General features: G+C 38.0%; 1 protein-coding gene across 7 annotated transcripts in view; it reads right to left on the bottom strand.

The window, feature by feature from the left end:
* The window catches only part of LOC139755984 (uncharacterized), a 522,691-nt gene that overhangs the window by 278,606 nt on the left and 231,231 nt on the right, over window positions 1–12,854 (bottom strand). The gene's annotated exons all lie outside the window — the stretch shown is intronic.

A 12,854-nucleotide genomic window follows, 5' to 3' on the forward strand; every position in this document is an offset into this window, starting at 1 on the left:
AGAGAAGTGCTTTCATGGTATAACTGTAGTAAAAGAAAGGAATAAGATGTCTGATAACATGGTTAATGCATGAAATACACATATATTTAAGAAGTTGTATGATAGAGAATGTCCAGAAGATGGGGCACAACAAGTGTAAAACTCCCTCCATATACAAATAGGTAATTGCACACAAACACACAAAAGAGCAGAAGCACAGAAAGATGCTCCCTGGACTTAATGAAGCTTACTCAACATTTTTGGGTCATTTTTCTAATAGGCTTTTTATGTACACCCAACAAATAAACCATCTTTACAGAAGGGTCCGACAGCTTTCAAAATAAACACTACTTATATTTCAGTAGGGTTGCTAAGTGAGATTACGAGATGCATTTCTTAGTAATTACAAACACCTGCTCTGCATTAATTACCCTCAAAAATGTAAGTTAGATGAGTTATAACTGATTGACAACAATATTTTCTACATTGTACACTTTGTTTTAAATACAATGAGGTATATTTATAAGGAATGCAGGGCTACCAATGTAAGGTGAGAACTTAGAGCATTCACTGAAATATTGTTATACTGTCAAACACAAAAGTGTAAGGAGAGTTTTTTGTTGGGTGTACAGTAATGGGGGGGGACAATAATGTGAAGAGGCCCTGAATTATATAAATACTGGATATCAAGTATGACTGCAGTGTATAAGGTTTTTCAGTAACAATGAGAGTGGGACATCAGTTTTCAAATCGAATGCCCACAGTGTGGGCACTTTGAGTAAGGCAAAAGTTAAAATACTGTCCATAGAAACAATATTCAAGCAGCAATTATTGTGAGTGGCAGAAATGGTGGGAGTGAGCATATTCACTAAGAATTGACATAAAAGTGTCAAAAAGATTAAAAAATATGGAAGGTAAAATATTTACAAGATGGTAACTGTGACACCTGAATATTCAAAAGTATTCCCAAGATAAATTCTAATTGTGTGCCAACTTACTACATCACTGTTATCATAATGGGGAAGTAGTTGGAAACGTTTTGACTGCCACACCCAAGAAAATAAAAGGACAGCAATAGAAAGTATGGTAACTGGACAAAGTTAGCTCAAACAGTAGACAATTAAGGACAGTTAAGTTCAACCTGCTGATCACACACTAAAGTTGTTTAACTTTCCTCTTCTTTTCAATTTCCTATAATCCAGAAGTGAATCTGGAGAAGGGAGAATATCATGACCTGGTAACAGTGACAAGATCCACAAAAGGAAGCAGAAGGTGGGGATAAAACATGTATCCCAAAGAACAAATATTTGGAGGTGTTGCCATACTCAGCCTGCTTGAGATTACACCATGAGTGAGTTACCTTTAGCAAGGTTGTATCATTGGAAATAGTCTCATTAAAGAACTTTTCACTTTGGAGTCTACATTTCCCTGCAACTGGAAATAGCACAGCCTTGAGCTCAAGAACCTTCAGAATGGTCCTGGGTAACAAGAAGATTCTTTCACAGAAATAGGCTCTAGGGTAATTTTGAATAAAAAATATGCAAAAGTTTGGGGATGATGGGTGATATAAATAAACAACAGGATCAGTGAATAACATGATTAGAAATAAAGAAACTCAAAAATTAATCTAAAGATCATCAAAACTGTCCTGAAATGAAAGAACTCAGGAAATTGAATATCAAAATATATGATCAAGATCACAGACTGGCATTACATGAGGGACTGATAAAGCATGTAACCAGAGGAATGAATAAAGATAGAAAGAGCAGAAAAGGTCAGAAGGGGCTTTTCTAAATGTCTTGGAGGATGCTGAAAAAGAGGAAATGCCTAAAACACTGGGTGCAGACACATAAAAGAAAGAGTGGAGTGGGAGGTGCAGTTTTTGGGACTGGGCAACAGATTCTGAGAATGTTGAGATATTTACATCCTGCCTCAGGAGTCCCTTCTATCCTTGTGATGCTCCTGCAACACTCAAGAAGCTGGCCATATCCACTGTTTGGGTTCACAGGTCAGAGTGTGTTCTGATCTTGTGTGTGCATTTATGTGCTGAAAGTGAAGGGCAAACAGAGTAAAACTCCATCCCCATAGAGTACAAATAGGTAATTACTCAGACAGCATACAAAGTAAAACTCCTTCCCCACACAATACAAAAAGATAATTACAGGAGAAACTTTTTAACAGGAAGAAAACATGGCTTTAGGAAAAGGAGGTCATGAGTAACCAGTCTTCTAGACTTCTTTGACAGGATGAACTCCATCTTAGACTAAAGGGAGAGATGGGTTTACTGTCTGTTCTTGGACTGCCAGAGAGCCTTTGACACAGTTGCTTACTGGAGGTTGATTAAAAGGCTAGATCTGCAGGCAGGAATGAGGTGTGGGCTACTTCAACAGACAGAAGACTACCTTATAATAAGGGAACAGGGCTTGGAGGTCTTGAGCCTACTATTGTTCATGCTAAGTATAAATGACTTATCTGATGGACTTGAATCATACCAAAACATGTTTTGGAATGATGCTAAGATCATAAGGGAAATAAAGAATGACGATGATTGCTTCTGCTTACATGGGGACCTTGACAAACTCCTAAGCTGGACAGATAAATGGGTGATGAGATTCAATCCAAGTCAGTGCATGGTGATGAGGATGGGTCAAGATGAAACAAGGCCTTGGTGTGATTAATATTTGAAAGGTTATAAAGGAAATAAATTACACAAAACTGTGTGTGAAAAAGATATAGGGGTTGACATTGTGCCTAATCTATCACCTGAGCAACACAGTAAATGTCTGAAAGGAGCAAAGTGTCAGCTGGCAAATATGGGAGTTGCATTCAAATGTAGACATGGAGGGAATGAGCATATGCATTATGAAATGATGTAGAGTCAGAGCGATTAAAAATTTAGATAGTAACATTTCTACAACTGTGAGTAAAAATTTTGATGGTTAAATTTCTACAACCTGATGGGATATTCCCTAGACAAATCTTATATGTGTACCAGCTAACTATATCAATGTTATTCTTACTATTATGGGGGGAGCAGTTTAAGATCTTTAGACTGTCTGAACAAAGAGAATAACAGGACAATAAATAAAGGAAGGACAACTGGTCCAATTCAGTTCTGACAGAAGTCTACTCTGGGCAGTCAAGTTAAACCTGCCTATCCCACAATAAAGTTGTTGAATATTTTCTCTTCTTTTCAATCTGATATCAGGTAGCATTGGATTTAGATGTGGGAGAATATCAAGACCAAGCAGCAGTGACAATATCCTCAAAAAAGAAGCAAGAGGAAGGAATAAAACATGAATTACCAGAGAACAAAAGTTCAGAGGTGTTGGTTGAAATAATAAAAAACCAGGATCAAAATTAACACAATTAGAGGTGGAAGTAAAGAATCTTAAGAATTTATTTAAAGATCATGCAAGTTGCAATAATATAAGAGAAGAACTCTGATGATCAAAATTTAAAATCAGTGATCAAGATCACAGATTGCCATCAACTGAGAGGGTTGATAAAGTATGTAATTACAGGAATGATGGAAGAATGACTAAAAATGTGGAAAGGTCAGAAAGAGCAATTCTAAATGTTCTACAGGCTGTTGAACAAGAAATGCTTAAAACACTGTGAACAGAAATTATTCAAAATAGTGGGAAGGAAGTCCGAAGGACCAGCAACAGATTTGGATCGTGTTGACTGATGCAAAGGGACAGGAACCTGGAGACATTGAAAATGAGGTACCCTGAGCACTGAGTGAAGCTGTAGAATATAATACAAAATAGAATATAATACGAAAAATGGAGACAGAACAATAAGCAAAATTTATGGTCAAGTAAATGAAACTTTCAGTAAAGAATGGAGCATAAAAGATCAGTGCTTATCAGCAAAAAGAAGGATTACAGAGAAAGCCAGAGGGACATAAGCAGACAAACCAAACCTATGTACTTATTTGAAAGGCCAATGGCACCTAAATTAGAAAAGATTAATTAACCAGGAGCTTGACAGATGTAAATATTTGATTTTTTGTTTTGGTCTGGATGAAGAACATATACCAGATATACAAAAAAGGGGAAAGAAAGAAGATATGCTCATCAAAGGGTTACTTCAGTTACATTATACAATTTCTGTGATAAAGATATACTGACGACATTTACGTAGGATTTGGATTCAAAGAGCCTTGAGGTGTTGAGACAAGCTAAGAAACTTAAAAACATGGTGGAAGTCAGTAGATTATTCATCAAGTGTGACTGACCATGGGAAGAGAGGGGAAAAAACAAAGAATACACAAAGAAGGCAAAAAATGGAAGATGCCAAATCAGGCAAAACAACAGTCCACCCCCATGAATGCTGCAAAGAGGTCAGGAACATTACGTGATGGTAGTGTTAGACAGAAAGTATTGTATACATATGCTTATGGATACATAGTACATAGTAAAGAGGTAGAATTTAAGGATTGTATAAGAGGAAAATGCAACTGAAATAGTCTGAGTTCTGGAATTAGGGCTTTTAAAGAGATTTCTTCTTTTATATCTAGAGGAGTATATGATAGTAAAGAAAGAAAAAGAACACACAGGAGGAGTAGGATTGGCTCTCCTAACAAGGGGCAAGCTTAAGTTTTACGAAACAACAGTAGGTGGCCCACTTAGACAAAACATAATGGGAAGGATAACTATGAAAAAGAGATGCACAGTGGTGTTGATGATATATAATCTTCCAAAGAATTTTGCGATCCAGAACGAGCATACAATGACAACAAAGGAACAATCAGGATGGTACATAAAGCAGTTAAACATGCACTTCTCAAGAAAGGTAAAGCACTGCACTGATAATGGGGGATTTCAATTATAAGGAGAAAGACCGGTGGGATTTGGATTCTCATGATGACAGGGAATCATTGAGACATTTTTCTGGAGAGAGTACAGGAAAATCACCTACATCAACATCTCAGTGAATTCAGTAGGATAAGATGGAATGATTTACCCACATTAAAAGATCTTATCTTCACAAATTCTAGCATAGATATTGGAAATGTCATATATAATACATCATGTGGAAAAAAGGACCATGTAATGCTTAAAGTTTGATCACAAAGTTAACAAGTAAGTGAAACAAGCAGAAATGAGACTGGACTTGAGGAGGTATCATCACTTAAGCTACACACAACAATTTATATGATAAAAGAGATTGGGAAATGGGGTTCAACAGCCAGGAAATAAGGTATTATGGTGAAAGCAGAATGCTCCAGGTTTTGGAAATGATACTTTTCTTGATCAATGTGAATGACTTGCTTAAAGTATAGACTTCTACCTAAATATATTTGCAGATGACACAATGATCACCAGGGAAGTGAAAAAAGAGAAGAATTGCATTCACTTACAAGGGGACCTATACAGACTCAAAAGTTGGTATGATACATGATTGATGAAATTCAACCAAGCAAATGTAAAGTAATGAGGATGGGAAAGAATGAAAGACAAACTCACTGTGATTATTACTTAGCAGGAAATAAGCTTCATGAATATGTGTGTGAGAAGGACTTGAGGAGTGAGCTTAACCTGTCATCAGAGCCTCTTATTAGGAGAACAGTAAAGGAGACAAAACATCTCCTGGAAAATATCAGAACAGCTTTTAAGTATACGGATCAGTAACGATTTAGTAAGCTGTTTATGTCCTATATAAGGTCAAAACTGGAAAAAAATTTTCAAGCTTGGTCACCACACCTACAAAAGCACAAGGAGCAATAGGGACAGTCTAGAGAAGGTCAACAAAGATGGTACCAGAAATGAGGGCTCTTACAAGGAAAGGTTAAAGGTTTTAAAGTTGCCCAGCTTGGAAAATAAAGTGTTGTGTGACCTGATCATAACTTTCAGGTTTTTCCAACACACTGATGGTGAGGACAGTGTACAGCTCTTACAGAGATGTAGAGACAGAGCAACCAGAGGACATAACATGCAATTCATAAAGAAACTTGCTAAAAATTATGTAAAGAAATACTTTTATAGTATAAGAGTGGTGGATGAATAGAAGAAAATGACTCAGGACATAGCTAATGCAGACAGCTTACATAGATTTAATAAGGTTTATGAAGAGAATGGTCAAGAGATGGGTAGCCATGAGTGTAAGATTCCCCAAACAATACAAATAGGTAATAACAATTAAACAAACAGGTAATTATGCACACACACACACACACACACACACACACACACACACACACACACACACAAACAAAGGTTAAAGAGATAAAAGCAAAGAAAAAGACTAAAGAGGAAAAACAGACACAAAATGTTTACAGATGCCATGGGAAGTTGTGAAGGAGCAAGACTGGAGGTTAATGCAACAAGACCTAGACTCCAGTAAACTGACGAAGCAGTTCAATAACCCTGAAGAGATCCATAAGACTAAATATGAGCAGGTTTTTCACTTTTTCAAAAATTCGTAAATACTTTCCCATGTCTTTTCTTTTTCTGTTTCATAATTCTCTCTATATTTCAATTAAGGCTCAGTCTTAATGTGGACTTTTGTCCATGACTGGAGCCTTGAACATAAAAAATAACAGTTTAAGAAAGTGGGGTGGTCCAAGTGATACCATATCACATGCAACAAGATGAAGCCAACAACAAGAAGGCAAAGTCTGGTGTACGGGATGCTGTGAAATCAAAGGAAAATCTTGATGATAATATTGGTCAACAAATTGCAGGAGTATCACTAAGAAACTCAAGTAAAGGAAAGGTTAGAAGCACATAATGAATCTACTGGAATATCATCAAAAACTGATCTGGTAGAAAAATGGACACAAACACACACAAAGATTGATGAAAGCAGAGAGTAAGGATGGTTAGGAGCATATGTGCAAGCAGATCAACAGTGTCAAGAGTGAGGGAGAGGAATATAGACCAGAGGAGAAACAGAAGTACTGAGGAAATTTAGCAAAGAGGTTGAAAAAGTAATATGCTCTGCAAGAGATGAAGCAATCAAGGAAGTATATGGGCTAGTTTAAAAAAGTATAGAGAATACAGAAAGAGTGCTTGCTAAGAGAAAGATCACAAAGAAGGCTGGAGGCACAGAGGTTGACACAACCACACTGAAGTGGATGACACCAAAATTAGAAAGATTACTAAAGCAGAGGATGACATGTAAATCACTTATTATTTTTGGATTGTAAGATCACACACTAAATAAGGAAGATAGGAAAAAAGGAGGAGGAAATACACATTAAAAAAGAGTGTTGGGGGATATGGGACTGCCAAAAGTAACTTCTGTGATAAAGGAAAAGAGAAGAATATGAAGATACGACCAATATGTTATGGGTTGACCAGTTATGATTATGTTTGACTTGAAGTCATCTGGCCAGGAAGTACTTAGAAAAGCTAAGGATCTTTAAGGCAAGGTGGAATGCAGTGAGATATTCAATAAAGATCTAAGGAAGAGAGGGAGACAAGAAAAAAGTACAATCAGACGACAAAAACTGAACATGCCGCACATGGCAGGGAGATGGAGCAGAACTGCAGATAAGGCAGGAGTGTCAGGAAATGGTCATGTCAGACTGAAAGTCATGTATTCATCAAATGTGGATGGGTTAATAGTTGGTGGTAAAGAACTGGAATTCAAGGATCCATTAAGGAAAAGTGTACCTCATATTACTGGAGTTGTGGAAACCAAGCTTATCAAAGAAATAAGCTCTCACCTGTTCTGCCCACAAGGGTACATAATGGCAAGAAAGAAGGAGAAAGATTAGCCCTCTAAATGAAATAGAGCCTGAAATATCAAGAAATAGTGGAGAATGGTCCAGACTGGGAAATGGAAATTTACAGTGAAGGAGAAGAGGCATGGGTACCTCAAGCCTAAAATACAATGGGAATAGTAAGAAAGAGGAAGGAGTGGTTTCATAAAAGATGTCATAAAGCAAAGGAGCTTTAAGATGTGCAGTGGCAAAGATACAGACAGCACTCTAGCCAGCTAGCACTTGCAAGGTATATGAGAACATGGAATGAATATAGCAGGATAAGAAAAGAGGAACAAAGAAACTTTGAAAAAATGTTGTGGAAAAAGGAGCTGGAAATTCAAAACTATTCCATAAATTCATCAGGAGTCAGGCTAAAAATCAATTAATCAGGCTGAGGGATTCAGAGGGGAAATATTGTAGAGGATGACGGAAGGATATGTGAGAAGCTGAATAGCAAATAAAAAAGTGTTTTCACAGTGGAAGACATTACAGCACCAATACCAGTGAGATGCAATGAGGAGGAGGGTTTGAAATTACTGAGATACCTGGGAAAGATATCAACAGAATACTAAAAGGACTTCGACCCATACAAGGCTCAAGCTCCTAATAAAATTTCATCATATGCGCTACAGATGTATGCAGACACCCTTGATAGACCACTTGAATTAGTGTTCAAGATATCAACCCTGAGAGCCATGGTGCCAAGGGAATGGGAAAGGGCAAACATCATATTCACAGATAAGAAAAGGAACTGGGAATAGGCATTGAGCTACAGACCGATCTTACTAATGATTGTAGTATGTAAAGTTCTGAAAAATATCATATGAAATCAAGTGGATGACTTTCTGCTGAGAAAAAACTTCCCAAGTGAAAGACAATATGGTTCTCGGGAAAGAAAGTTATGTTAAATTAACGTCTTTGAGTTTTACAAGAAATTGAGCTCAGTCCTGGAAAAATGGGAAGGCTGGGTGGACTGTCTGTACCTGGTCTGCCTGAAGGCATTTGGCACTGTATCACATGTGTGGGATGGAACAATGGACACATGTTTAGAGAGGCCTTTCCAGAATTATTGAAATGACCAACAGAGTGCTACAGGGTTCAGTTTTGGGACCATTACTCTTCTTGACTTATATCAATGACTTGCCTGAAGGTATGGAATCATACCTGAATTTGTTTGCAGATGTTATAAAGGTCATAAGGGAAGTGAAAAGCAAGAGGGAGTGCAACAGCTTACAAGGGAACCTGAAGAGAATCCAAATTTGGTTTGACACATGGTTGAGGAAATTCAACCACAGTAAATGAAAAGTAAAGAGGATAGGTCAAAGTGAAAGATTACTTCAATATCATTATTACCTATATCTGGCCTCAATATGATTATTACCAAACAGGAAATTAGCTTCAAGGTCCTGTGTGTGAGAAGGGTTTGGAAGTAGATATCATTCCTACCTGCTGCCACAGTCTCAGAACAGCTAAAGGACAAACTGTCTCATGACAAATATCATATTGGCTTTCAATTATACTGATAAAGAAATATTTAGCAAGCTACTGATATCCCACATATATCTAAAACTGAATATGCTTCTCTGGTTTGGTTATCACACCTAAAGAAGCATAAAGACCTCCCAGAGAAGGTCCAGAGGAGGACAAAGATGGTATCAGACTTGAGAGAGATAAGCTACATGGGATAGGCTGGAGGCTTCACATTTACCTCCTTGGAAGAGAGAAGACCTTTAAGTTTCTTGATGAAGTGAACTGTGGACAGTACTTTAAGAGACGTAGGGATAGAGCAACCAGAGGAGATAACATGAAATCAAGTGAGAAACTTCTATATAAGGATATAAAGAAATACTCTTACAGTATAAGGGAGGTGGATGAATGGAAGAAATGACCAAGAACATGGCTAACACAGACAGCATACATGAATTTAAAAGGTTGTATGATTACAAAGAGTGTTCAAGAGATGGGGCCTCATGAGTGTAAAACTCCTTCCCTGTACAGTACAAACAGGTAATTACAGTCAATGCCATGTGACAACTTTTCTGAGTAAGCTTTAATGAGGAACATCATCGAATGCTTTTTGAAAATCTATTTGTATGACATCAACTACTTTATTTTCAACATGCTTGTCATATCTAAGACATAAAAGAAAAATTAGTTATGTTCATGTTCAAATTTGAGTCATCCACAGAGGAGGTAACTTAGGCAGGCTAAGAAAATATAGGAACAAGTTAGAATTCAAAGGGGTACTCATCAAAAGTGATAGAACAGATGAATACAGGGAGAAAAGCAGAGAATACAGTCAGAAAGAGAAAGTGATGTCAAATGAGGTAATAGTACAGAGCAGCCCTGCCAGGATGGCAGAGAGGTAACAAATGTTAGAAAATGGTACTGTCACTCTGAAATTAATGTAAACAAATGTTAATGGATTAGTAGTTAATAATAAAGAGCTGAAATTCACAAATTGTATAAGGGAGTGTACATGATACTGCTGAATTTGTGGGAACAAAGCTTAATCAAGGAATGAAATCTCATCTGCTTTGCCTAGAGGGATATATGATAGTAAAAAGGGAAAGAGAAAGCAAAGGATGGGGAGCATTGGCCCTCTCAACAAGAGATAGCCATAAGTTTCAGGGAATGATGAAAAGTGGCAAATTCAGGCAATACAAATTGAGAGGTGTGACAATTAGAATGAAGTGCACAGTGGTGTTGATATTATATAATCCTCAAAAGAATTTCAACTAACCAGAACATATATAACAAGTATAGATGAAGTGAGAAGATGGAGTGAGTATTTTAAAGGTTTGTTGAATGTGCTTGATGATAGAGTGGCAGATATAGGGTATTTTGGTTGGGGTAATGTGTGAAGAGAGAGAGTCAGGGAGAATGGTTTGGTGTACAGAGAGGAGGTGATGAAAGCTTTGCGGAAGATGAAAGCCGGCAAGGCGGCGGGTTTGGATGATATCGCAGTGGAATCTAACAGAAAAGGGGGTGACTGTTTTCTAGATTGGTTGCTAAGGATATTCAATGTATGTATGGATCATGGTGAAGTGCCTGAGGATCGGCAGAATGCATGCATAGTGCCATTGTACAAAGGCAAAGGAGATAAAGGTGAGTGTTCAATTTACGGAGGCATACGTTTGTTGAGTATTCCGGGAAAACTATAATGGAGGGTATTGATTGAGATGGTAAAGGCATGTACAGAGCATCAGATTGGGGAAGAGCAGTGTGGTTTCAGAAGTGGTAGAGGATGCATGGATCAGGTGTTTGCTTTGAAAAATGTATGTGAGAAATACTTAGAAAAACAGATGGGTTTGTATGTTGCATTTATGGATCTGGAGAAGGCATATGATAGGGTGGATAGAGATACTTTGGGTGTGGGAGGTATGTTGCTAAAAGCAGAGAAAAGTTTTTACCAAGGATGTAAGGCATGTGTATGTGTAGGAAGAAAGGAAAGTGATTGATTCCCAGTAAATGCCAGGTTTGCGACTGGGGTGCATGATGTCTCCATGATTGTTTAATATGTTTATGGATAGGGTGGTTCAGGAGGTGAATGCAAGAGTTTTGGAGAGAAGGGCAAGTATGCAGTCTGTTGTCGATAAGAGGGCTTGGAAAGTGAGTCAGTTGTTGTTTGCTGATGATACAGCACTGGTGGCTGTTCGGGTGAGAAACTGCAGAAGTTGGTGACTGAGTTTGGTGAAAAGTGTGAAAAAAGAACATTGAGAGTAAATGCGAATAAGTGCAAGACTATTAGGTCCAGTAGGGTTGAGGGACAAATCAATTAAAAGGTAAGTTTGAATGCAGAAAAACTGGAGGAAGTGAAGTGTTTTAGATATCTGGGAGAGGACTTAGCAGCAGATGGAACCATGGAAGCGGAAGTAAGTCACAGGGTGGGAGAGGGAGCGAAAATTCTGGGAGCATTGATGAATGTATGAAAGGCAAGAATATTATCTTGGAGAGCAAAAATAGGTATGTTTGAAGGAATAGTGGTTCCAACAATGTTATATGGATGCGAGGCATGGGCTATAGATAGGGTTGTGCGGAGGAGGGTGGATGTGCAGGAAATGAAATGTTTGAGTACAATATGTGGTGCGAAGTGGTTTGATTGAGTAAGTAATGAAAGGGTAAGAGGGATGTGTGGTAATAAAAAAAAAGTGTGGCTGAGAGAGAAGAAGAGGGTGTATTGAAATGGTTTGGTCACATGGAGAGAATGAGTGAGGAATGATTGACAAAGAGGATATATGTGTAAGAGGTGGAGGGAACGAGGAGAAGTGGGAGACCAAATTGGAGGTGGAAAGATGGAGCGAAAAAGATTTTGAGTGATTGGGGCCTGAACATGCAGGAGGGTGAAAGGCATGCAAGGAATAGAGTGAAGTGGTATGATGTGGTATACCGGGATCGACGTGCTGTCAATGGATTGAACCAGGGAATGTGAAGTGTCTCGGATAAACCATGGAAAGTTTTGTGGGGCCTGGATGTGGAAAGGGAGCTGTGGTTTCAGTGCATTACACATGACAGCTAGAGACTGAGTGTGAATGAATGTGGCCTTTCTTGTCTTTTCCTAGTGCTACCTCGCGCACATACAGGGGGAAGGGGTTTTCATTTCATGTGTGGCCGGGTGGCAATGGGAATGAATAAGGGCAGACAGTATGAATTATGTACATGTGTATATATGTATATGTCTGTGTGTGTATATATACATATATATATATATATATATATATATATATATATATATAAACCATTTCAAAGAACTTATGTGCTCGGTTAAGGAACCCAGAGAAGTTTTATACCAAATTGGTTAAAGATGAGTGAAAACCACCTCTTGTGGACATGGGCCTAAACATCAGTCATAGAGGCAAAATGATGAACTGGATCATGTCTACCGTAGCACAGCTCGCAACGATAACAGGCATGTGAAGCACTGGGTGCCTGAAAGCTGTGTAGCATTTTTTGCTTTCGTAGATATAATGTGTTTCGGGTTGGCCATTTTTCAGTCTTTTTTCGCTACCTCGCAAACCTAGACACGACAAGCATTCCATTTTCCATCATGACTATATATCAATATTAATAAACTTATTCCTCATATTTCTATTAAATATCAATGGTTGATGAGCTTGACCCTCACCCCTACTGTACCTAATAACCTTGCTCTTATTCA

Source organism: Panulirus ornatus, chromosome 20, assembly GCF_036320965.1.
Source record: "Panulirus ornatus isolate Po-2019 chromosome 20, ASM3632096v1, whole genome shotgun sequence".
Taxonomy (NCBI): domain Eukaryota; kingdom Metazoa; phylum Arthropoda; class Malacostraca; order Decapoda; family Palinuridae; genus Panulirus; species Panulirus ornatus.